Source organism: Leptonychotes weddellii, chromosome 5, assembly GCF_054177405.1.
Source record: "Leptonychotes weddellii isolate Sample4059 chromosome 5, ASM5417740v2, whole genome shotgun sequence".
Classification (NCBI taxonomy): domain Eukaryota; kingdom Metazoa; phylum Chordata; class Mammalia; order Carnivora; family Phocidae; genus Leptonychotes; species Leptonychotes weddellii.
In genome coordinates this window covers 122,260,155-122,287,433 of record NC_138373.1, presented here as the reverse complement: position 1 = coordinate 122,287,433, position 27,279 = coordinate 122,260,155, and positions in this window count along the sequence as shown.

The window sequence follows — 27,279 nt, the reverse complement described above, 5'->3', positions numbered from 1 at the left end:
TATATAACACAGGAAAGAAAGGGCAGAAAACACTGAGATACTGAGGGAAGGTTGCTGGATCAACCATATCAAGGCCTTGCTACATGGGGCTGGATTTAGCAATTTTTTATTAAAGTGTTTCCATGTCTGTCTTCCTACCAGGCTAAAAGTTCCTGGGGTACAACTAGCATCATGATTCGTACATAGTAGGCACTCATTAAATATATATTTGAGTAAGTGGATGGATCAATGAATGAATGTTCAAGACAGATGAAATACTCAGTAGAGAGTTTCATAAACTCCCTAAATGAGAGGGGGTAAAAACATACAGGTGAAATGAATGAGGGGGGATGGCAGAAAAGCATGCCAGGAAGAGTTAGAATGGGAATCTTGAGCTGTCTCAATGGTGTGGGAGGCCTTATTATCCTGGAGTAACCTAGGATAACCCAGAGAAATACACAGTTGAAGTCAGATAGCTTAAAGCTAAGACAGAGTATGCTCAGATTTCCCTCCAAATAAGGAGAACCCCAGTGTTTCTAGTAAAGGAGAATTTTGGAAAGAGTTCTACCCATGGTAAAACTCCCACAGAGTTTGCATAAAATAATTCATGCCATTTGTCTGTTCAGATTCTATTATTCCATACCAATTACAGCTTCTATACCATCTACTTTCCCAAGCAACTGATCCCCACTTCAACTCTAAAGGCAAATAATACCTAGAGAAACTTCAGGACATCCAGGCACCTTCCAGCACATCCAGGAGCAGAGCAACTACTGCTGCTATTATAGCAAATATGAATACTCTTTTTTTTTAAATATATATATATGTTGGGCGCCTGGGTGGCTCAGTTGGTTAAGCGACTGCTTTCGGCTCAGGTCATGATCCTGGAGTCCCGGGATCGCGTCCCGCATCGGGCTCCCTGCTCGGCACGGAGTCTGCTTCTCCCTCTGACCCTCCTCCCTCTCATGTGCTCTCTCTCTCTCATTCTCTCTGTCTCAAATAAATAAATAAAATCTTTAAAAATAAATAAATAAATATATATATATATGTTGACAAATATTCTTTTCTTTTTTTAGATTTTATTTATTTTTTGACAAAGAGAGACACAGCGAGAGAGGGAACACAAGCAGAGGGAGTGGGAGAGGATCCTGGGATCATGACCTGAGCCGAAGGCAGATGCTTAATGACTGAGCCACCCAGGCACCCCTAAGATTTTGTTTTTAAGTGATCTCTACACCCAGCGTGGGGCTCAAACTCACAACCTCGAGGCCAAGATTTGCATATTCTACTGACTGAGCCAGCCAGGTGCCCTGCAAATATGAATATTCTTATCACCACCATTACCATCAACATCATAACCACTACCATTAACTTAGAGTGAAATCATCCCATAGCAAATCATAACCCTAAAACATGTCTGGGATCCTGACCAATCAGGATGTGCCTCTTCCTTTCCTCCTTTGAATGGTAACCAGGAGAGAGGTGGGCACAGTGAGGTGAAATATTTCCTGTCATTATATCTCTGTCTGTATTATCAGAAATAAACTAGAGAAACTTTGAGAATTGAGAGAAGACCTTCTGGAACCAGATAGGTTCTGGATCTTCAGAAATTCAGTCTGGGACTTAATACCTCCAGGATCTTCTCTTTCACCCATTCCATCTCTCATCTTTACTTCCTTCTGCTTGGCTTCACTCTCTCCTATAACAGATGGGCCTTTTGCACTGACAGAAAACATATCTGCCAGCAGCCTTGGGCTTCTATCATCCCAGTTATCTTTCCTAGAAGAGGATATATTTTCTCAGCTTCATTTTGGATTTTTCCAAGGAAAACGCTGAGTGACTCAAGTAATTTACCTATCCCTAGGCCAATCATTATGGTCAAGAGGATAGTTTTCTCTGATCCTGCCTATGTTACATGTCCACTTTTTGGCCACGGAGCAGGGTGCTAAAATTGGCAACTCCACAAAAACCATTATCAGATGCATAGTGGGGGTGATACCCTTCTCCAGAAGAATGGAAAGATATTATTAAAAGAAAGAGAGGCTTCAAATGTTCACCAAGATAGATCAAAGATAGCTAGCTTGATGGGAAAACTAGCTAATTAGATGATGGTTCCATGTGTTAATGAGTTATCGTAAGGTCTAATATTTGTTCTCATTATTTTTTTCCAAAAGATTTATTTTTGCTGTTCTCTTCTGTGCAATTATTCAAATGTCTTATAAAATTGTCATATACCAAAAAAGAAAAGAAAAGCTGTTGATATCTTAATTAGAATTGATGACACCTAGGAGTAATTGGAAAAGAGTAGACATTTCTACATTAGACTTCCTGTCAAGTACATAGCATAGCTTTCCACTTACTCAACTTTTTTTCAATCTCCTAAAAATTTCTGTAGGTCCTTTATGTATTATAGGTGGAGATTATTAGCATAATAGCTGACACCAGAAAAGTCTTTGATTGGGAAAATATCTTTTTTTTTAAAAGATTTTATTTATTTATTCATGAGAGACAGAGAGAGAGACAGAGGCAGAGGGAGAAGCAGGCTCCCCGCGGAGCAGGGAGCCTGATGCGGGACTCGATCCCAGGACCCGGAGATCATGACCTGAGCCGAAGGCAGACGCTTAACCGACTGAGCCACCCAGGTGTCCCTGATTGGGAAAATATCTTAATAAAATAGGGGTAAGGCTACCACGTACTGCTGCTCAATCTGTGCATGATACAAGTCCATGGACATGGACTACAATGTAAGTGGGGCCCCTGGAGCTGTGCAGTGAAGTAGCTCTGGGAAGAAGGTAAGAATGTTGACAGGAGCCAAAGCAATGAGAGGAATGGCTAAGCTTCTCTGCATGAGAACATGAGAAAAATTTTATTTAGTTCTTGAGAGAGAAAAGAAGAGAGAAAAGGATCAGAACAGTAGCCAGACAAAGAGAAGCTGTTGTGATGGTGGAAGGATGCATAGTACATAGGTGAGGAGGTCAGTGAGAAAAATCTCGGCAGTGAGACATTTACAACAGGAATGTTCTGAATGTTCAGTTGATTGAAGTGGGGTTGCAGGCGTCTATCTTCAGCAAAATCTCTACAACTCGATACAATCTTTTATTTCAAAACTACTTTGGGAGAGGGGAACAGAGCAGGTACTGTGTGCCCTGACTTGCATTAAAGTCACAGCAGAGATAAAGGAATAGACATAAACATGCAGAGAATAGAAAGAATTCAGGGCATGGAAACGGGAGGTTTGAACCAATCATATCTGGAACTCAGGACTGCAGGGTAAGGGCACCTTTGCCGATGCCTAAACTGCATTCATAAGGACTCCATACCACTCTTAGTAGCTTTCCGTAAATTACTTTTGTTTTTTTTCCTTGTCCCTATAAATGGGACCTTATTTTCCCTCCAGTTTTTGCAGGTTACAGGAATCTGTCTATATCTCTATCTCTGTCTCTATTATCTATCTATCATCTATGTAAGCGTATATAAGATATATGTAACATATAAAATATATCTATATATGAAATAAAGAATATTAAAAAGATATATTAAGCCTTTTGGTGCTTTTTATTCCTTCCTGCTGACCCAGCTTTTATCGAGTATCATTTCCCTTTAAACCAAATAATTTCTTTTAGCATTTCTTTTAGTTTAGGTCAGCTGTCAACCAATTCTCTCTCATCTTTTATCTATCTGAAAATGTCTTTATTTTGTACTTCTTTTAAAAGAATCATTGGGGTGTAAGTTGACTTTTTTTCTTTTGGCAATTTAAAGATGTTGTAGTTCGACTATAATATAAATATGTGTGTTTTCCTTGTATTTATCTCACTTGTCATTTGCCGAGCTTCTTGGTTCTGTGAGTTAATGTCTTTAAAAACATTTTGGAAAATTATTGGAAACTCCCCACTCTTTCACCTCCCTTTCTTGGGCTCCAATGATATGTTTTAGATCAGTGGTATTGTTCCAAAGTTCTCAGATATTACAATCTGTTTTTATTTTTCTCTCTCTCTTCTCTTTGTGTTTTAGTTTGGGTAATGGCTGTTGACTCAAATGTCTTCAAGTTCAGTAATTATTTTCTCTATTGTGTCCAGATTGCTTTGAAGCCCATGAAATGAATTCTTTGTAGTTAATATCATATCTTCATTTTTAGCATTTCATTTGATTTTTAAAATTTTCTCTTTGTTGAAATTCTCCATTTGTTTACATATGTTGCAGACTTATTTCCCATATATATGGGAAGTATATATATATATTTATATATGAGAATATATATATATTTATATATGAGAATATATATATGTATATATGAGAATATATATATACATATACATATATATATATATATATATGTATATGTATATATATATGGGAAATAAGGTGTATACACACACACACACCAGAGGCCACTCTGGCTTGCTTATTTTAAGATGACAACCCACTTTCTTTCAGTGAGAAAGGATAGCACTCAGGCCCAAGGACATCCAATTGGATTGCCAAACCCATAGAGAAAGTGCTTTAACTCAATATGAAGGAAAATGTTATTTTCAAACAAGAAATACAAAATCTTTTTTCTTTCAGTGGTAGTTATCACCATGCGATAATAGAGAGGCATTTTGGCATAGTGTTTAAGTGGATAGAGTTTGAAGTCAGGCAAACTGGAGTTGAATTCCTTGCTCTGGTGCTTATGAGCTCTTTAGTCGTGAGCAAGTTAGATATTCCTCTAAGTCTCAGTTCTTCATCAGTAGAATGTGGATAATGAGAAAAATACCTTTTTCATAGGGTTTCTGTGAGGTTTAAATGTCATCACACCTAGACAGTAAGAGGCACAGAGAGAGAGGTCCCTCAGTTAATGTGAGCTGTTTTCCTTCTCTTACATCCTGTCTCACCATATCCCTTTCCCTCCGGGTTGAAACAAAACAAAGAGAACCAGTTTTGTCTTGGTCCCTGATATATCTCTAGCATCCACCCCATTGCAGGCACTCAATAAATACTTGTTGAAAGAATAAATTAATAAAACTTCTTTTGAGTAAGGCAATCCAAAATGTTGGGCTCACCAGGGATCAGACTTACCTTAAACAATATTTTCATAACCCATCCAGAAAAGGGGGTGTTTTATCAAATATATTAGACTCAGAAGAGTCTAAAAATGGTATTGAAATTCCTGGCTCATACATGGGCATTTCAGAGAAAATTTTCAAGCCTTTGAGGGGGGCAAAGATGTGGCAAATTAATTTTATTGACACACAGAAGGGGAACTTTCTGAACATTTCCTTCATTCCATGAATGAGAATTGAGAATCACTGTAAATCTTGCCTAAAGATATCATCAGATCAGGCACGCCTGGGTTGTTCAGTTGGTTGAGCGGGTGGACTCCTGGTTTCTGCTCAGGTTGTGATCTCAGGATCATGATCTCAGGGTTGTGATCTCAGGGTCATGAGTGTCAGGCTCCACACTCAGAGGGGAGTCTGCTTCCCCTCTCCCTCTACCCCTCCTCCCCCCCACACACACATGCTCTCTCAAATAAAGAAAATAAAATCTTTTTAAAAAAGATATCAGATCAGGGGCACCTGGGTGGCTCAGTCGTTAAGCGTCTGCCTTCGCCTCAGGTCATGATCCCAGGGTCCTGGGATCCAGCCCCGCATCGGGCTCCCTGCTCAGCGGGAAGCCTGCTTCTCCCCCTCCCTCTCCTCCTGCTTGTGTTCCCTCTCTCACTGTGTCTCTTTCTGTCAAATAAATAAAATCTTAAAAAAAAAAAACTCAATTAAAAAAAGATATTAGATCAATGTACTGCTTTAGGCAAAAGTGGAAATGAAGAGGTCATCAAGAAAATCAACAAAGTATACATAAATTTATCTTTGTACATAGCAAGGTTCATTCTTGCCTGAAAAGCAAGTCTAATTCTATGGTAAAAAATGCTAAAGAATCAGGGAGACAGTATTTCCTGATACTATTTCACCAGTATAGAATAATTAGAAGTATGTCTGTTTGTCTCATAAAGGTTTTTAAGAAGCATTTGAAGGAGTGTAGAGTATGTCCTCACTGGTAAAGGAGGAGTTAGTCATTTTATAAAATGCTTAAAAATCACTTTATTTTTAGAATGTTCCCTTCTGTCATTGACATCTTAATGTACTGTAATTTGAAATGTTTGCATGTTGAGTGAGCAGAGAACAAGCACTTCACAGCAGTGAGAATAATTGCTACTTAAACGTGCTATAAATCAATATATAATGCAAGGATGCACAATAATGGTTCAGAACGTTTACTATGCTTTAATAGAAATAGTTTTTAAAAATCCAAAATACTCAATGGAATACTCATTATAGGTAAATTCTCTAGTTCTTTATTCACTATTTGTTAATGTGATACTCAAAACAGTGAAATCCATGATTTTAAAGATGTGCATGTGTAAACTTCACACTTTTTAGAGACTTTCAGGGAGGATATAATTACATATGTAGAAACACGAATTAAAATGTAAAGGAAAGGGTGCCTGTCAGGCTCAGTCGGTGGAGCAAGTGACTCTTGATCTTGGGGTTGTGGGTTTAAGTCCCACACTGGGTGTAGAGATTACTTAAAAAAATTTTTTAAGATATAAAGGAAAAATAAGCCATATTATTTCTAAGTTTAAACATTTCTGCATGTCTCTAAAAACAATTTTGTGCACAATTGAAAATTTTCTAATATAATGGGTAAGGGCAAAAATACTGCAAGTAAAAAAGTTTTCTTAGTGTCTAAGACCTGATTAGAACAGGAAAGTTCCAAAAATAGGAGGGAAAAGTGGATAGTGTGAGGTGGGACAATTTTTCCTGAATTCTAAGTCCAAAGCTTAGTCATTTGTAGAGAGAGTTTAGAAAATGTTTAAAATAAATATACCTTTGTATTTATTTATTTGACAGAGAGAGAGACAGTGAGAGAGGGAACACAATGGAATTTTCTTTCTTCCTCCTACATCCTCCTGGAGTCTGGCATACTAGACTATGATAAGACAAAAAGATAAATGCTCTTATCAATAATGTAGAGGAGGTTAATCTAGACAATGCTTGATTATTTTGCAGATGTCTGGGGGAACTCAACATGAAGTCATTATTGGCTGCCACCCTACACCTTTGGTCTAGCTGCTCAAGGATGTCACTAAAACTCCAGGCTCTTTCCATCTTTCTCGTCTCGTGCTTGGTATGTAATAGTGTTTTTCTCATGGTTATAAAATAGCTGCCTTAGCGCCAAACATCACATTTACAAATGACAAAGTCAAAAAACAAACAAGAAGGGAGGGCTAAGAGCCTCTCTTGATATATATATATATTCCTTTTATCAGAAAGAAAACTATTTTCTAGAAGCTCCTCAGGCAACTTCTCTTTTCTCTTTTGTTTCAATGGCCACAACAACAGTGTCACCTACCTCCCCTAAAGGAATCACAACAAAAAGGAATGGATTATTTCCACTGAATTACTTCCATTGAATTAGAAAAACTCACAGTTTTTCTCCTGGGGCTAAGGAGAGACCCACCTTCCCTGAGTATTCTGCTACCAAATCTCTGAACAAAATTGGATTTCTGTTAGGAAGGATAAGGGCAAGATTGTTGTTTGGTCAGTAACCAGTAGCTCTTACTACACCACAAAGACTGGTATGCACACTTGAATGCCAATTTATTCATTTTTACTGAAAAGTATTATTGCCAAGAGAACTGGGCCCTTGAGTTCTCTAGCCAACATATTATTTCTTTATAGAACAAAAAAAACCTTCAAGTGAAGTTAAAATATAATGGAAAAGCTACTAGAATCAGTCATAGAGGAGTAGTTATTTTTCTATGCTCAGGTTGATTCCTTTGCCTGCAATGCCTTTTCCCTTTTTAAACTCCCACATACCCTTTAAAATTCAGCTTAAGCATTATCCCCTTTAGAAAGCTTTCTTTGTTACCCCCACCTTCTCCACCTGTACTTCCCACTCCCAGGCTGAATTACTTGCCTCTCTTCTGTATTACCATGGCATACTGTGCATAACTCTATCATTACACCTACTCTTTTGTATTGTACTTATCAATTTACGTGTCCTTTCCACTAAATGTGAGTTCCTTAAAAGCAGAAACTTATTTTTACAGATTTGGTAGTTAGCACAGAGCTCAGTACATGGATAGATATTTGTGGGAGGCAGAATAATCACCCCTCTCCCAAAAGATTCTAAATTTTAATCCCTGAAACCTGTTGTGATGGTTTTATGTGTCAACTATGTGGTACCTAAATGAGGTGTCTCTCGATTGGATGAGCGCCCCCAAATGTGGGGCAATGACTGGGTGGAAGCTGGTGGCGTGGGAGATGAAAGAATTTACCTGAGGCAGAACGAAGGAGATAGAAGTGTCTTGAATACACTGCAAGGGAGCTGTGGGCAGGACAGGGGAGGAGAGAGGCTGTCTGCAATGAGGTAGTGGGTGGGACCTGTTTTTAAAGGGAGAAGGTGAGGAGGTATGGCGAAGTATAGAATTCTCCCCTTTTTGGTAACTGTGCCTGGTTGAAAGTAGCTCATTGGTCACTTAGGGCCTGTGGATATTTTGAGGTGGGTCACCTGATGGGCCTGTCTGTACTTCATTGCTCAAGGCTGTTTGCCTAAAAGTGGCCTCTACAGACTAAGAGGGTGTTTTTGGATGAGATTAACATTTAAATGGGTGAACACAGATTGCTCCCCGTAATGTGGGTGGGCCTCATCCAACCAGTCGAAGGCCTGAATAGAAAAAGAAGACTAGCCTCCTTGAGCAAGAGGGAATTGTCCAGCAGGCTGCCTTCAGACTTTATCTGCACCATCCACTCTCCCGGATCTTGAGCCTGCTGGCCCACACTGTAGATTTTGGACATGACAGCCTTCATAATCATATGAGCCAATCCCCTATAATAAATTACATAGTTATATTGATTTTATTTCCATGGGGCACCTGGATAACACACCAGTGAATGTATTACCTTACATGGCAAAGGGAGTTTGCAGGTGTGATTAATTTAAGGGTCTTAAAATGGGAAGACTATAAGATTATCTGGAATTATTCAGTAGGCCCAATGTCATCCTTATAAGAGAGAGGCAGAAGTGTCAGACTCAGGGAAGAAGATGTAATGAAAGAAGCAGAGGGCCAAATGACAGAACTGCTAGCTGGGGGCCCCAAACCAAGGATAGTATTTAAAAGCTTGAAAAAAAAAAACAAGGAAATAGGGGCGCCTGGGTGGCTCAGTCGGTTGAGCGACTGCCTTCGGCTCGGGTCATGATCCCGGAGTCCTGGGATCGAGCCCCACATTGGGCTCCCGGCTCGGCGGGGAGCCTGCTTCTCCCTCTGACCCTCCCCCCTCTCATGCTGTTTCTCTCTCGCTCGCTCTCTAATAAATAAATAAATAAAATCTTTAAAAAAAAAAAAAAAAAAACCAAGGAAATGATTTTCCCCTAGAGTTTCAGAGGGTACACAGCCCTGTCAACACCTTGATTTTGGCCCAGTGCAACCCATTTTCTACTTCTCACCACCATAACTATAAGATAATAAATTTATGCTATTTCAAGTCAGTGTGTTTGTGGTAATTTGTTATAGCAGCATTAGGAGACTAATAGAGTGGTAAAGAAAATTTTTGAGTGACAAAATGAGAAGTATTTAATGCATTAAGCTGTTATAATAATAACTAGCATTTAATCATCAGTGGGTACATACTAAGCATTTTTATACATTCAGTCTTGATTCAAATATCCAAACCAAGATCAAGATATTATTATACCAAGCAAACCAAGATTCAGAAAGATTGAATAATTCTATGAAAGTATCATGCCAATAATTGGTATAATAGGTATTGGATATGAAGGCACATTCCTCTAAGTCCCAGTGCCCCTAAGATACCCTGAGACATTCAGCTCTATCATAGAGCACCAAGGGATGGCCCTTTAGCCTCCCCCAATATCCTTCAGCATTCCTAAAGCAACTTAAATTGCAGTGAAAATAGTATGTGGATTTGCAAATGCAGTTTTCAAAACAGGTCCCAGCTTCTCATGATAGAAGGACTGCCTCCTATAAGTCCCTTCCATAGGAAATACTGAAGCTGCCCAAGTCTGTCCACAGATTGAGTCCTTTGTGTGGGCTCCCACTTGCCATGGACTGAGACAATTAAATACTGGGGACCTGGCTTGCCTTTACTGTCTTATTTTGTATGTTTAGTAACTCCTATCTTTGAAAATATTAATGCAATCAATCAGGGCTTCTTCAGGCAATGAGCTCATCTTTTAAGATGATTTTGCATCTATCAGTGCATCCATTTCTTACAGATTTTATAAACTTATAATTAACTGAAACTCTATTTCCAACCTTATGTGCTTCACCTCACCATTTCCCAATTTACTGCCTGAGCAACAATTATACAATGAACACTTAACGTCAGTGTCCATTTGTGCAGAAAATCTTTTTAATGAGCAAATACTGATAAAGTTCTTGTATTATAAAATACCAATTGAAATAATTCATAAGCTGGGGCACCTTGGTGGCTCAGCCAGTTAAGCGTCTGACTTTGGCTCAGGTCATGATCTCAGGAATCATGATCTCCTGGGATCAAGCCTGGCATCCGGCTCCCCACTCAGCAGGGAGACGCCCCCCACCTTGTGCTTGGGCGCATGCACATGCACGCTCTCTCTCAAAGAAGGAAATAAAAAATCTTTAAAAAAAAAAAAGAAATAGGGGCGCCTGGGTGGCTCAGTCGGTTAAGCGTCTGCCTTTGGCTCAGGTCATGATCCCAGGGTCCTGGGATCAAGCCCCACATTGGGCTCCCTGCTCAGCGGGAAGCCTGCTTCTCCCTCTCCCACTCCCCCTGCTTGTGTTCCTGCTCTCGCTGTGTCTCTCTCTGTCAAATAAATAAATAAAATCTTAAAAAAAAAAAGCAATAAAAAAAGAAATAATTCATAAACTGTAGAAATTCTCTTAAAAATGTAAACAGATGCAACCACAGGTTTCTTGTGAGTTATCATGTCTTGGTAGAGAAAGTCCTTTGGGAAATATATGTTATATACAATAGGAATAATCACTTTTCTATACCTATGGATTAAATAAAAGGCTTGTTTCATTTGCTTATTTTATAAAGAGAAGTCCAATTTTTATTATTTTTTAAATTTTAGAGACTATTAAAACTGCTTTATCCTGATGTATGAAAGAATTGACTGAATCTGACTATTTGACTAATTGAAGGGTACTTTTTGAGAACATGATAATTAGAAAAGATTGTGGTTAGAACATTTCTAATATGGTAACTTAGAATTCATCTATATAAAAACCATGTGGGTGGTCTCATCACTAGTACCCATGACTTTACACTCAGAGCATTCTTTTAAAATTGAGAACTAGGCATTTGCCAACCACATGAAGAATTTACTTAGTGTACACACATAAAGTACAGGTATCTTTACCAGTCTTTTTCTTAAATATATTCATTAATTTACCTCAAAATCTTAAGCAGGATGATGAGAAAATTTGTAACTAAGGCAAGTTCCCTTCTTACTATTTGCTGATTTCTAATCACAAACACAATTTATAATAGTAAATTTTTCAGAATAAATTAATACAGTAGGGATTTCTTTTAAATGCTTGTTTGGAATACAAGTTACCTCAGAAAACTACCGGGTGTAAAACTTCAAAAAATACATAAATAAAAGCCAAATCTGGGGTGCCTTGGTGGCTCAGTTGGTTAAGCATCTGCCTTTTGGCTCAGGTCATGATCCCGGAGTCCCGGGATCGAGCCCCATGTCAGGCTCCCTGCTCAGCGGGGAGTCTGCTTCTCCCTCTGCCTCTCCCCCTGCTCCATCTCTCTCTCTCTCAAATAAATAAATAAAATCTTAAAAAAAAAAGCCAAAATCCTTTTGATGAACTTTTTACCTTCTCTCTGCCAAACGGTTTTCAAACTTGACTTCTCCTTTTCCCTAATTCTGTGCTTCCTGTTATCAAAGCATTCACTGGGTCCTGCCAATTCCGTACCCTTAAGATTCCCATCTGTGTATGTCCACCTCTGATGCAGTTAGTTCTCATACTTCTGGCCACCATCATCTCTTTGCTTGGCCTAACTATAGCCACTTCCTAAGTGGTTTCTCAGGTTCTTTGCCTCTGACCTCTACTACCAACCTCCTTACCCACAATCATCCTCTAAAGTTCTAACAGACCACTTAGTCTTTGTAGAATAAAAAGCTAAGTGTACCACTCGGCTGCGCAAATCCTTCAACAGCAATTCAGTGCTCTCAGAATCAAGTTTACACCCCAAAGGTTGGCACGTGAGGCCTTGGATGATTTAGACCCTGTTTGGGTCTCCATATGTGTAGTCACTTCACAGGAAGAACCAGAAGGGCAAAAACTGCAGTTTTGTGGGTTTTTAAAAATCTTTATATTCTCATTGCCAGCCCAGTGCCTGGAAGATAGTAGGTGTTCAATTAATATTTGCTAAGGAGTTTCTGGCCTAGTTTTGTGGTTTAAAAAATATGCTTTCAATTCATCAAGGCTTGTAGGAAGTGGACAAGCTTCGTGAATTCGCCATCAGCTCTCTCAAACTCAGCTTTAGGCTTGTTTCCCAGACCTTCAGTAGGCACTCATTCCCTTCAATATGGCACTCTGCTGTCCTGGCCTGTGTAACTCAACGGCATGACACCATAGTCAGGGGTTACTTCCCAGAGTACCGCCCGGGAAGCCCTTCCCCTTCATCAACTGAAATCCAACTCTAAGTTGCTCGAGTAGAGTCCGTGCAAAAATTAGTATTTTTATTTCAATCACTAAAATTCAGTTTTGCTATTCTGAGGTAAAGAAATAGGATTTCAAATATATTTGCAAAACCCAGAAACGTTAACAGTTAGCATCTGCATAAATAAATAAATACTTCTACGTCTGGGAGGTTTTTAAGTTTTAAGCCAAGCTTTTCTCATGATTTTGGTTTCAGATCTAAGCTACTTGGTTAACCATTCTAATGTTCCCTGACCATCAGTAACCATTCTCCCATTCCTGCCTCTTTAAGTAGTCCAATAAATATACCAATTATGAATGTGATAGTATTCAATTCCATCACAAAACAAATTTCATCACCTAGCATTGGGGTTCACTGGATGAAAGATGGTGATTAGCGTAATTTAAGTGATGAGATAAGTGTGTTAAACCATTAATAGGGATAGAGAGATTATATACTTGGCATCTTTGACCATATTACCACTAAATGGTTGTTACTTTTTAAATAATTAACATCTTAATCTATACTTACATCCATCCACTCATTTATTTATTTATTTATTTTTAAAGATTTTATTTATTTGAGAGAGAGCGAGCACATGAGAGGGGGGAGGGTCAGAGGGAGAAGCAGGCTCCCTGCCGAGCAGGGAGCCCGATGCGGGACTCGATCCCGGGACTCCAGGATCATGACCTGAGCCGAAGGCAGTCGCCTAACCAACTGAGTCACCCAGGCGCCCTTCATCCACTCATTTATTTTTGCTGAAAATTTCTTGTTGAATCATCTCAGTTATTTCTTGGGATTCTACCATGTGCCAGGTTCTATTCAAGGCAGTGGGGATGTAAGTCCTGGTGCCTAATAGGCAGAATCTCTACCCTGATGGAATTTATATTCATGGGGTAGAGACAGATGGGAAACTAAGTAGAGAACAATATAGTTCCAGCAACTGCTTACTACTATAAAATAAATAACATATGACAATAGGATGGAGTGATGAGAGGAGAAAGGCCAACTTTAGGTAGTGATTTCTCTGAGGAAATAAAGGCTCTCAATGATGAGATCTCAACAGTGAGAAGAAGCTGGAGAAAAATACTGAGGAACAGTGGTCTAGACAGGGGAGACAAGTACAAGAACCCTGACACAGGAACAAACATGCATATTCCAGAAAGAAAAAAAAAAGACCAGTGTGGCATTTTATGCAATCACTCTGGGCCTGAGCAAGACATAATGATGGAATGAATTAGTTTTAACACTGAAGATGTAAAGGGGTTGAATTTGGTATATATTTTGGAGATCCAACCAACAGGACTTGTTAAGGCATGTGGGGATATGAGGAAAAGAGAGGTGCCTACATTTTTGACTTAAGTAACTGGGTAGGTGAAGGTGCCATTTGCTAAACTGTAGAATGTAAAGGAGAGTTCTCTTTGGAATTCATTTGTTCTACTTGGAATTGGATAAATATATAATACATCCAAAAAGAAATGTCAAGTAGGAAGTGGAATATATGAGTATGGAATTCAAGAAAGGCCAGGAGTGGAGCTTTCATCAAACACTTCTTGCTGCAGCCTGTTTTGTTCTGTATTGACTTAAAGTTCAGATCGGTGGCCACCTGCATCAACACGATATTGCTGGAAGGCCTAAGAACTGAGACTACCTGTGTCAACACAACTTAGCTATTCATTCCAGGAAACTTTGCCCAAAGAAGATAAAACCATAAGCCAATAAATAACTTCACTGTTTGCTTTAGGAAATCCCTGCAAATGAGTTTATCTGAGACAACAGTCTCCCTTATCAAACCATGGTTTATTTATCAAAACTCACTTCAAAATTCTCACCTCACTATGTCCACCAACCGTCAACTATTATTTCACACACTTGCCCAATCCCAATTTGGCCCTCACTTTGAAATACCTGCCATAAACCCTTTGAGTCCAGACTTCCCAAATCCTATACAATCCTTCTCTGGCTCTTCCTTCTTGATTCTGTTAAGGCACTGTTTTCCCTGACCTCAGTGACTTAAACTGATAAATAAACTGATGCTTGCTTGTTAACAGTTTGTCTGCTTGTATTTTGAGGAGTTCAAGATTCTTTGCTGTTTTTGCTTTCCTGCCTTTATAGTAGGTGTTAGCCTATAAATAATAACTGTTTACCCACCTGCTCTGAGACTCACAATTAGCAAAACGAGATTTCTGAAGTTGGGAGGACCTTAGCTATTTATTTTAATCAATTTACTTTACCAATGGGAAAACTGAAGCCAGAGGAACTGTGACTTGTCTAGTGTCACAGATAGTAGCTACTAGATCATAAGACATGGAACTCGCAGTCTGACACTCATCATAGGATAATACATAAGCTCATGCTGAGCAAGATGAAATAAATTATATTTTTATATTTTATTATCTATAAGCTTCCTAGCAGGGGAGAGAGCAGTCTGACTGCTTTCATTTTTGTTTGTGGTTGTAATGCTTTTGCACTACTTGCCAGGCTGGCTAAGGCACCAAGTGCATGCATTTATAAAGATATTAGTAAATTTTAATTTACATTTTGCCAAAAATCTAGGTATTGAAAGTTCATTAATCGGCAGAAAGATACAGAAACATCAGCTGCCAACCATACAGTTCCTGATATAGCTGCAGTTTTCTCTTTATGTATACAAGAAAGGAGCAAAAACAAAAACACAAGGAAACAACAACCAAGAAAACCCCAATTCACCAAGTCAATGACATATCCTTCTCAGAGGGCAGGCTCTGCCATGTAAAATATGCAAGAAGTTAGAGCCTCTTCGAATACTCAAGACATGGAGTCCCTTGGAAGAAACTGAAATATACAGATTTGTTATGGGTACATCTTACCATTTTGACTCAAAGCTGGTAAACATTGTGGGAAATCTCAAACATTTTCTGTAATAATACTGTACCAATGCAGTGGATGCCTATGGCACTCTTTACCCCTCATTGCTTTATTTCTGAAGTTATCTCTGCCGACTCCATCCATGTAATGACAGTGGGAGCAGCTCCATAGTGACTCCATGCTGTCAGGGCTTCATGACTCCATGCCCTCACCATAGTGATTGAGCTAGAGGTGAATACTTGGCTCATGTTGGACAATGGGCCAATGGACTGGAGATCAAAAGGGTCTAGTCAGCCTCTCACTGCCTAAATTATAAATGTATAAAACTCAGGAGGTGCTGTTAGCTGTGTTCTGCTATCTGCCCCAGGGAACAAAGGAGGCCACATTTTTGCCTGGGTGTTCCACAGTGTCTCTGAGCCCAAGGACAAATGGTGGTTGATGCTGTTCAAACCAATCCTCACTTATCCACCCTAATTACTGAATTAACACCAGACAGTTAAAAAGAATAAAAAGAAAAGACAAAAGGTCTTGAGAAGGAAACACTATCAAATACCTGCCCATACCCTATGCCCTGAAACCAAGGCAGTAAATTATCATTTGTACATTTTCCATGTACCAGGCATTATTCTAAGTATTTTATAGGCTTTGTCCTATTTAGTCCTTACTACAATGCTATGAGAAAAGTACTTTTTTTTTTAAGATTTTATTTATTTATTTGAGACAGAGAGAATGAGAGAGAGAGAGAGAGAGAGCACATGAGAGGGGGGAGGGTCAGAGGGAGAAGCAGGCTCCCTGCCGAGCAGGGAGCCCAATGCGGGACTCGATCCAGGGACTCCAGGATCATGACCTGAGCCGAAGGCAGTCGCTTAACCAACTGAGCCACCCATGCGCCCGAGAAAAGTACTTTTATTATCCTCATTTTATAAACAAAAAAAACTGAGGCATAGAAAGTTTGAGTGATAGAACCAGGGCTCAACCCAGGCAGTCTGACTCTAGATCTCTGATTCTGTAGTGATAGAGACTCTATATCTATAACCTGGGATCACAAACATGACATTAGGATGCCTTTCATTAAGGAAAAAACATGCTCAATTTTGTGTTGTAGAAAGCTTTCCCTGGGGAGATAAACAATAAACAAATAAAACAAAACACGTGGAATGTCAGGTGATGATGGCAAGTGCTATAGAGAAATAAAAAGCAAAGGATAGGACAGGGAGGGCTGGGGGTAGGGCTAGTGGGCAGTCACAGTTTTACCTAACGGAGTCAGGGAAGGCTTCCCTGAGAAAGGGATACTTGAACAAAGGTGTGAAAGAAGGGAGATGTCTGTAGATGTCTGGGCAAAGAGCCTTCCAGGCAGAGAGTTCAGGAGTAAAAAGACCTGTAGGTGAGAGTGTGCTTAGTATATTCAAGGACAAGCAAGGAAGCATGGATGATAAGGAAGTGGAAGTGGGAGATGAAGTCCAGATTCTGGTAGGGATCAGAGGTGGCCACTCTAAGCACTCTGGCTTTAACTCTGAACGAATGGACAGTCATTGCAGGGTTTTGAGCAGAAAAGTGACATGATCTGACTTGTGTTTTATAAAAATTGCTCTGTCTGCTGTGTTGAGAATAGATGGTAAGGGCAAGCCCCAAAATAAAGAGGTTAGTTAGGAGGCCATTATCTAAGCAAGAGACAATGGCAGCTTGCAACTGGGTGGTAGCAGTGGTAGTCGTGAGAAGGGGTAGGAGTCTTGACACATTTTGAAAGTAGAGCCAACAGGACTTGCTGATGGATTGAATGTGAGTAAGAGAAAAGGTTGGGGGTGGGGATGCAACAGGACTCTAGTTGTTCATCTGAGCAACCAGAAAGATGAAGTTGCCTTCTGCTGAGGTGGGTAAATCTGTGGGAGGAATAGGTTTAGGAGGTGGTGGGGGAAGATCAAGAGCTCAACCTTGGACATGTTAAGTAGTTAGATGTGCCATTTAGACTTCCAAGAGGAGACACTGAGAAGCTGTTGGATATACAAATCTGGAGTTCAAGGGAACAGTCTGGGCTGGAGAAGTAAATTTAGGAGTCTTCACTGAAGGGACTATAAATAAAGCCTTGAAATAGATGAAAACAACTAAGAGTGAGTGTAGATGGAGAAGAGATCTGAAGACTGAGCTCTGGGGTATTCCATCTGAAACAGGACATTAACATTAATGGAGTTAAAAATTTTTGCAGGATATTATGGGAAAAGACCACATTATTTTTCAAAGGTATAAAGCTTAAGGGTTGTTCAGTTGCGTAGCTGGAGCAGTTCTCCCTACCAGGATGAGGCGATTTTATGAGCACAGAATGAGGGACAGTTGTGGTTACATAGACATCTGCACTTTTTATCCCAGCTTCTTCCTCCAGAATTTAAAAAAAAAGGAAAGAAAGAATCACGTAAAATACTGAAACCAAGGTCAGAAACGTCTGTGCCAGAACAGTTTTGGTTGTACAAATGAGGCCATGAGATAGACTCTTTGTCTTTACTTACTGACTCTTTGTCAGTAAATATCACTTGGATTTAACACTATCAATGCAGCAAATGACAGCAAGACTGAAAAATGTTCACTCTGGCTGATCTTTTCCAGAATGGTTTTGACATAGGGTTGATGAGCGTATATATATATTTGGTGTGGGATGGGATGCAGAAGATAGATTTAAATGGGTAATTCAAAAGTGAGAAAATGAAACTAGAAAAGATAGACTTCATTTTTCAAAAAGCTTATCTACATGTTAAGCATAATTTTCAAAAAGGCTAAAATCAAAACTCTCATATAGCTATAAAGTGAAGACATGTCAAAGATTATTATTATGTATTTTAAATGAGGAAATTGTAAAGATGTTACAACCAATCTGAAGGCAGAAAACCACAAATTTATGTGGAGTAAAAGAACACTGAAATGAATTTAACAAATGACTGCAAAACTGGCTTGTTCCATGGGGATAGGTCGGGGGGAGATTGAGCAGTAGGGAAGAGAAGGGTTGTCTGTCTGCCCACTGGACAGAAGTTATGTGTGTATCTACAGACAAGAATTAGTCACATAACAAGGTGACTAGAGGGGCTAGGAAACTAAGTGAAGAAACTCCATCAGAGTTCACTCGCAGTGCTCATATATTTGAGTGCATTCCCCTGAGACTGGAGGATAGGAGGGGAAAGTACAAAGACAGAAAAGTAGTGGGTTTGGAAAAAAGTAGAGGTAGTTGACATATGATGGTCTTTTCCTAATGCAATAGTGATATCATTGTTTCAAAAACCATAAATCGTTTACAAGGCAGAGAATCTGGTATTAAACTCTAATAATAATTGAACTCTCATTTTAACGCTGAGTTTCTTGGTAGCAAAGGCAAAAATGGAAAGGTGGCAATTATGTAATTCTGAGTGGCACACGAAAAGAAGAATGCAAGCTCTTCTGGAAATACAGGTTTGACTGCTGAGAGTGAGGAGGTTGTGAGCTATGTCAGGGAAGAGGGTGAAGGTTCAGAAGTCACTAAGCAGAATGCGAGATGGAACTGACTAAAAACAAGTAAAAGAATTTTTAAGCTAGGATGTGGGACTGCAGGGGTTAGAGACATGTGTGCGTTTGGAGTAAATTTGGAACATAAATAAACTCTTCCAAGAAGCCTTTCTTTGGTAATTGTAAGCTGGGCTAAGGTGTCTTCTGACCCCTTGCAGCACCCCAGGTCTACCTCTTTGTGGTAGTCAGCACCTTATTCCACTATTTCTTCTGTTTCTCTCTCCGGAGCTCCAAGAATTCAACGACATATTTCCAGTGCCAAGTACAGTTGCCTGACCCTAGTGGATCTCGGGGAAACTGGAGACTGCTGGGAAGGAAGGGGGGGAAATGTCTTCGCTCATCGTTCAGGCTGCTATAAAAGAATACCAGAGCCTGGGTAGCTTCTAAAAAACACAAATTTATTTCAGTTCTAGAGGCTGGAAGTCCAAGATCAAGGTGCTGGCAGATTTGGTATCTAGAGAGAACCTGCTTCCTGGCCATCTTCCTGCTGTGCCCTCACACGGTGAAAGGAGCAAGGGAGCTAGCTACCTGAGGTCTTTTCTTGAGGGACACTAATCTCATTGGCAAGGGCTCCACCTTTACAGCAGAAGGGATGAACACAGACTGATTAATTGGTTGCACAGGGTAAGGGATGGTTCTCTCTGGGGCAGTAAGCCTGGAGGAGGCCAGCATTCACTCCATGGGCACCCTGGCCTTTCTCATCTCCCCTCAGACTTGACAATGTCAAGAACCAGTTACCTTCCACAGAAAGATGTGGTGGGAAGCAGTGGCAGCGAGAGAGACAAGACTTACCTGTAGCTTGGGGGTACTCTACCCTGCTGTTTGATGCTTTAAATTCTACAGTTAATAGTTCAGTTAAATCCCTTACATTGATTTTTTGTTCTGTTTTATAACTTTTGTCCTGACTATCAAAGTAATATGCTTTTATTGTAGGTAATTAGCAAAAAAGAGAAAATGACAAAGAAAAAAAAAATTTCTACCACCCAGGTAGGAGTACTGTTAACATTTTCCTGCTTCAATTGATACCTCTATCAGAATGTTGAAGAGTGCCTACTGCCCTGCACCCTAAGTATTGAGCATTTACAAGTAAAAATTATTTGTGGAAGGCACTAAAGTCAGCACAGAGCATCAGAATAGTTTTGCTCCCAATATAATGCTATTTTGACTAATCTGCCTTCATTCTGGGAGAAGACAACAGTAGAGCTTTTTCAGTCTAAATATAAATGGGTTATACTAGCATAGTGTTACATGATGAAATTAAAATTCAGACAAAAAAATCTGTCTTATTTTTATGAAAGTCTTTCTTTTAGAAAATTCAGATACAAAAGAAAATAGAGTATCAATTTAAATCATCTTTAAGAGAAGTATCTTGCAACAGGCACTTGAGAAAAATTTTTAAAGTATGTATAATCTCCAATAGAAAGCATGTATGTTCGGGAAGTGAATTGTGCAAATTAATTCCATGTGCAATCGCAGAATAATCATTTCATGTTATTATGCTTTAACTTGGAGGGGAAAGAAAAATTCTTGCTTTCCTTTGGTAGTTTGATTTTTTTAATTGCTTGTGCCAGGTTCTTTATGTATATGATCTCTAATACAAATCTCAGCAAGGAAGATTTTATTTTTTACTTTATTAAAAAAGAAATTTTCTTAAGTAGGCTCCACACCCAACATGGGGCTTGCACTTGTGACTGTGAGATGAAGAGTCGCATGCTTTACTGACTGAGCCAGTCAGGTGCCCCTAAGGAAGATGTTTTTCTTCTGATTTTAGAGATAAGAAATCAGGCTGAGGTATTTGAACTGGCCTACAGACTCCCAGAAAGACTCCCAGAGAGATACAATAAAATGATGGGGATCCTGACCTTCAGCTAGTGACAAAAGGGACAGATAGTGCAAAACCTCAACCTCCCTTTCCCGTGGCCTGAAGTGGAAATGTGAACAAGTTAACACTTTTTGTTACTTCTGAACTTTAATATGTTATAAAATTAGCATTGAACTGTTTTTGTTTATTAAACTATAAGGAGAGAACAAATAAGAAAAAAGAGAAAGAAATTTTTTTAAAAAGGAAAATGAATAAAGAAAAGTAAAAATCGGCCCTTGTAGTATTAAAAATATCTACAACAACCTAGAGAATGTTCAGGCGCTGAGTAGGGTATTATGTAATTTTTTTTAAGCAGGCTCCATGCCCAGTGTTGTGCCCACCGTGGAGCTTGAACTCACGACTCTGAGATCAAGATCTGCACTGAGATCGAGAGTCGGAAGCTTAACCAAATGAGCCACCCAGGTGCCCCGGGGTAGCGTAATTTTGAAGGCATTTGGGTATATTTGGAGATAGGGAAGCAGAGGAATACGTGATTTAGAATCAGGCTGAGCTGGAGAGTTAGTTGGATGGTCCCACAGGTGAGGCACTGAGCCATCTTTCTTTTTCCGTTTTGCCACCTGGCCCCACCACAGGGATGCGCCTGCCTCACGGGCAGGCGGTTGTGTTTGTGGGTCAGGACATCCCTCTCTTGGACAGGCAAATCCTCATACATTTTTGTTCCTTTTCTTTGTCAACCTTTTTGCTGTACCTGCTTTCCACCCCCCCAATGGTGTTATCAGTCTTTCTTCAGATGGAGTCTGAGTACTTGGTTGGAGGTAAGCTATGCTGGGCAGGAAGTATGGTATCCGGCTTATGAGGACATTAAATGCTCCTACATCAGGTTGCCACTCCTGTATGAGCTTGGACACGCTCCTTGATCTCTCTTTGCCTCAAGTCTCCTCTTCTGTAAAATGGGAATCTTTTCAAAAAATATTTATGAAATACCTACTGTTTGCCAAGAACTGTTTGACCGTCTCGAGGATAGAGCCATTAGCAAAACAGAGAGCTTATTTTCCAATGGGCCAGACACACTTTAGCCAAATATATGCTATAATGACAGATACTAAGTATCTGAAGAAAAATAAAGGAAGTTAAAGGGACAAGAGTGACAGATTGATATTTTAGATGGTCACAGAAGACCTCTCTAAATAAGTGGTATTTGAGCAGAAACATGAAAAGAAGTGAATGAGTCATGCTATAGATCTAGGGGAACAAGAAGAGTAGTGCAAAAGCCCTAAGGAGGAGCAGACTCAGTGTGCTCAAGGAAGAGCACAGCGCAAAAATGCAGTGTGGCTTACGTGGAGTCCGTGGGACAGAGTAGCTGAGGGCCAGATCATCCAGGACTTGCAGGCCTTCGTAAGGAATTTAGATTGATTCTAAGTGTGATTAGAGTGTAGCAATTAAGTTTCAGTCACAGGAAAAAGAAAATACTTTCATTATTTAATGAGAAAGAGATTCGGGTGCTTATAAAACCATTAAAAAGGCTATCAAATAAGCTCTAAGCTGATCCTCAGGAATGAGATCCAGAATACCACCACCAAACCAGCCTGCCAGAAAAGCTACTCTCTCTGCCACCATCAGGAAGATGGGCAATCAAGAGTTTGCAAAGGGGGGCGCCGGGGTAGCTCAGTCTGTTAAGCATCCAACTCTTGATTTAGGCTCAGGTAATGATCTCAGGGTCATGGGATCAAGCCCGGCATCTGGCTCTGCACTCAGCGGGGAGTCTGTTTCTCTCCCTCTCCCTCTGCTCCTCGCCCTGCTTGCACACTCTCTCTCTAAAATAAATAAATAAATCTAAAAAAAGAAAAAGAGTTTGCAAAGGAACAGATAATTTCCGGGATAGATGCCATGGCTGTGACCCTGAGAACAGGAAGCCTTCATTGCTGCTACCACAACCATCTCTGAACACCCACATCAATGTAAGCATGGTCTCCGTGATCACTTATCGGCTATCACAGTGCAAGCAGCTAGAACATGGCCTCCATGCACTTCCACCCTCCCAATTTCTCATTCGTGTCCAAGCCATAGCTGCAAGAGAGTCTAAGAAACTTGTCTTTCAGTTTTCCAGTCCCTGCAGGGTGAGAAAGTACACTGGAAGACTGGAATGGATGCTGGAGGCCACTAGGAGAGTACGGAGGATGAGTGGTGGGATATGATGTGTCTTACATTTTATAGCACAGCACCCTCACTGCTGCATAAAGAATCCACTCTAGTAGGTCAACAGAAGAAGTAGAACAGTTAAAGGGCTACAGCAGTAGATTAGGTGAGAGAGAGAGAGAGAGCCTTAGCCTAGAGTGGAGACCACAAAAAAACTAAGAAATGGTGAAATTATATATTTTGTAGGTGGAGCCTAGAAGACTTGCTGATGCATATAGGGTGTGATAAAAGTAAGGAATCTAGGACATCTTCAGGATTTTGATGTGAATGCCTGGATCAATAGTAGTGATGTGTACAGAGAACACTGGGAAAGATATGAATTATGGGGAGAAAATACTCCCATTTATCTCAAGCAATAAAGAATACTTCAAAATTCTTAAAAGCAGTAACTGGCACAAACTAAATATTCAATTATGGATATCAAGTATTCCACTATTCCCTTTAATTAAAATAACATTTTTGTCTAACTCCTTGAAGTTGAGGTCACCAAGGTTGAAACATATCTCTGAATGGTAGTCATGTCTTCTAGGCAGAAAGAGACAGCAAAATGCCCAAAATCTGGTATTCTGAGCCAGCTACTTCCCAAAGCCACCATTATTAGGTCACAAAATCCTTCAATATTTCTTTTTGGAGCTATGGATGAAAGCTCCAATGGAACTTAGTGCTTAAGCTGAATCAAGATTATTCCTTTTGCCTGGACTGGAAGAAGGCCTGGGAGAGGTCTCCTTTCCCATGGACCAGCAGGACAGGATGGACTCCACCATGCCCAGTTTATGGCACTAGCCACATGAGAGATAATTCACAGAAGCTCTTAAATGGAATTCCAAAAGAGGAGAATCCAAAAAGAGAAATACAAAGACAAAAGGAGAACCCAAAGTGGGGGGGGGGGTGCACACACAAACACAAGGACGTATCTTCCCATGTGATCTTAATAATGGCTAACCTAATTACTAAACATTCTACGGGAACCTTATTCTGAGAAATTTTCTTATATTACCTCTTTTAATCTTTACAACAAACTCTAAAGTAGGGTTATTATCCTCATTTAATGGATGAGGAAATTGAGGAATAGAAAGGTTAAACAACATGCCTAAGTCCATACAGTTGGTAAGTTGCAGAGATGGGATTTGACTCAGGCTAATTGATTCAAGAGCTCATGATATTAAATACAGCCTACCCAGTTACACCTTTAGCTAAGACCTATATCAGTGCTGGGGATGGGTTGTATTGACAGCCAGATAAAGGCAGGATATAGCAGCCATTTTGGCTGGGAAGTCCTTAGGTTAATCTAGTCTGAAGTGTGCCACTATCAATAAGATATTATTTACAGACCCCTTTTATATCGGTTAAGGTAACACTGCTGCTGTAACAAACAACCTCAAAATGTACAATGGTTCAAACACAATAAATATTTGTTTCACACATACATAAAGTCCAAAATGATTGCTCCTGATGGCAGATGGCTTTCCTCTAAGAACCAGCCCATCTTGTGTCTCCTTCATCAACACATGACTTCCAAACTACAGTGCTCGTCTCCATCAAACTACAGAAAGGGAAAAGAACATGCCAGGGGTGGGCTGGGGGGGCAGTCTTACAGACCACTTCTGGAGGTGGCATACATCACTTCAACTCACATTCAATTGACTAGAACTCAGTCACCCATCTGCATCTAACTGCAAGAGGAGACTGGGAAATGTCGCCTAGCTAAGTGCCCAGCTAGCCTCTCTACCACAACTGATTTCATTCATGACAAGAGTTCTCTCATTTTTACTCTCAAAAGGAAACTGGAATTTTCATTTGAGGATAACCTTGCTTTCTTCCCCATGTAAAATTTACATTCAGGTCAAATATACCGTGTGACTCTTCTCCTCTCACATTCAGTATGCTTATGGAGAAAAAGTTCTACATTCATTTCTTGAAGCTTTAAAAGTAAATAGCTCTTCTCTGGTAATGTTGTCTGTAACTTTTACCATTACTTCCCTTTTTACTACTTTAATAGGGCATTATATCTTGCAGAAAGTTGTAAAGCTTTCACATTTATAAAGACTCCTTTAAACCTTAACTGATAAAACATTTACAATCTTGTTATGCTTGTTTAATTTACTGATGCCTAAAATTTTATGTCCTGATGTGGACAGATCTATAACAATGCCATTTTTACCCATAGAAATTTACATATTAATGAAGAAGATTAGGTGCTAACAAAGGTTGTAATGATGGTATCCTTATAGAAAACTCCTTAGATTTTACTTAGATGTTCTGGAATGTTCCTTTATCTTCTCCATGTTCCAAACATTCCTCTGTCGTTACACATATTTTAACTTTGTTTTTCACTGATGACTCTGATTCCAATGTATGGTGGTTTTCCCAACACCATCAAATAATCCTCCAACACCTGCAGGGTGTCCTGCAATTCAACTCAATTCTGATACTATCTACCTGGAGATAAAGATCCCATGGGCTAAGGCTCAGTCCCACAAGACTGTCCTTCGCCCAACTCCAGATGCCAATTCCAAGTGCAGGTTGTCACCTGTGTTTCTGACCAACCAGCTATAGATTGAGGGTTCCAGTGACCCCCCACCTTTGGTTTAATTAATTTATGAGAGTGGCTCATTAATTATTGAGAACTCAGGGAAACATTTTACTCACTAGCTTGCTGATTTATTGAAGGAGGATATAACTCAGGAATGAGTTGGAAGAAATGCATAGGGCAAGTTATGGGGAAAGGGCATGAAGCTTCCATAAACTTGAGAGCACCACTCTCCCTAAATCTCCACATGTTGACCAACCCTGGACACTCTCTGAACTTCTGGGTGTTTATGGAGGCTTCATTACATAGGCAACTGATGAAAGCATTGGCCACTGGTGACCGAACTCAACCTCCAGCTCCTCTCCCCTCCCAGGAGGTCAGTACGGAGCGGGGGAGATTGAAAGTTCTAACCCTCTAATGACATGGTTGGCTCCACTGGAAACCAGCCTCCATTCTTTGGTTACAAAGCAGCTTTCCAAAAGTCACCTCATTAACATAACAAAAGATAGTTTAATTGTTCTCAACATTCAGGAAATTCCAAGGATGTTAGAAACTTTGTGCTAGGGTGCCTGGGTGGCTCAGTTGGTTAAGCGACTGCCTTCGGCTCAGGTCATGATCCTGGAGTCCCCGGATCGAGTCCCACATCAGGCTCCCTGCTCAGCAGGGAGTCTGCTTCTCCCTCTGACCCTCCTCCCTCTCATTCTCTCTCTCGCAAATAAATAAAATCTTAAAAAAAAAATTAAAAAAAAAAAAGAAGCTCTGTGCTAGAAATGGAAACGAAGACCAAATATATATTTCTTATTATAAATCACAATATTATATTCACCTATTAAACTAATTACAATAAAAGATCAGAAAATGGACACAAGACAAAAAGCCAATATTTTTCATTTAATCCTCCCATTCCCAACCCAAAGTGGGAAGTAATGTCCTCCTCTTCTGCTTTTCCATAGTACTTTACCTGTATTTCTCCTGACAAACCTCATATACTCTTCTTGCCTTGTTTTGTAGTTATTTCTTTCTTTCTTAAAAGATTTATTTATTTATTTGAGAAAGAGAAAGCACAAGCCGGGGCAGGGGGGGAGAGGGGGAGAGAGAGAGGAAGAAGCAGACTCCCTGCTGAGCAGGGAGCCCGATGTGGGACTTGATTCCAGGGCCCTGGGATCATGACCTGAGCTGAAGGCAGACGCTTAACTAACTGAGCCACCCAGGTGTCCCTGTAGTTATTTATTTATCTTATAAATAAAATAATGTCTTTTTTTTTAAGACTTTATTTATTTATTTGACAGAGAGAGACACAGCGAGAGAGGGAACACAAGCAGGGGGAGGGGGAGAGGGAGAAGCAGGCCCCCCGCCGAGCAGGGAGCCCGATGCGGGGCTCGATGCAGGGCTCTATCCCAGGACCCTGGGATCATGACCTGAGCCAAAGGCAGATGCTTAACGACTGAGCCACCCAGGCGCCCCAATAAAATAATGTCTTATCTCCCCTACTGCTGTTACTTCTTTTAAGGAAAAAGATCCCATCTAACTACTTCTCTGTAGTGCTTTCCATATAGTATGAGCACACTAAAAAATACCGATTTAAACTCTTATTTTTTATTTTAGCTACAAATGTTTCTAAAAACATTGAACTACGTGAAGACATTTTCTTTTAGCACTGCCAAAATATCCATTCATCCAACAACTAA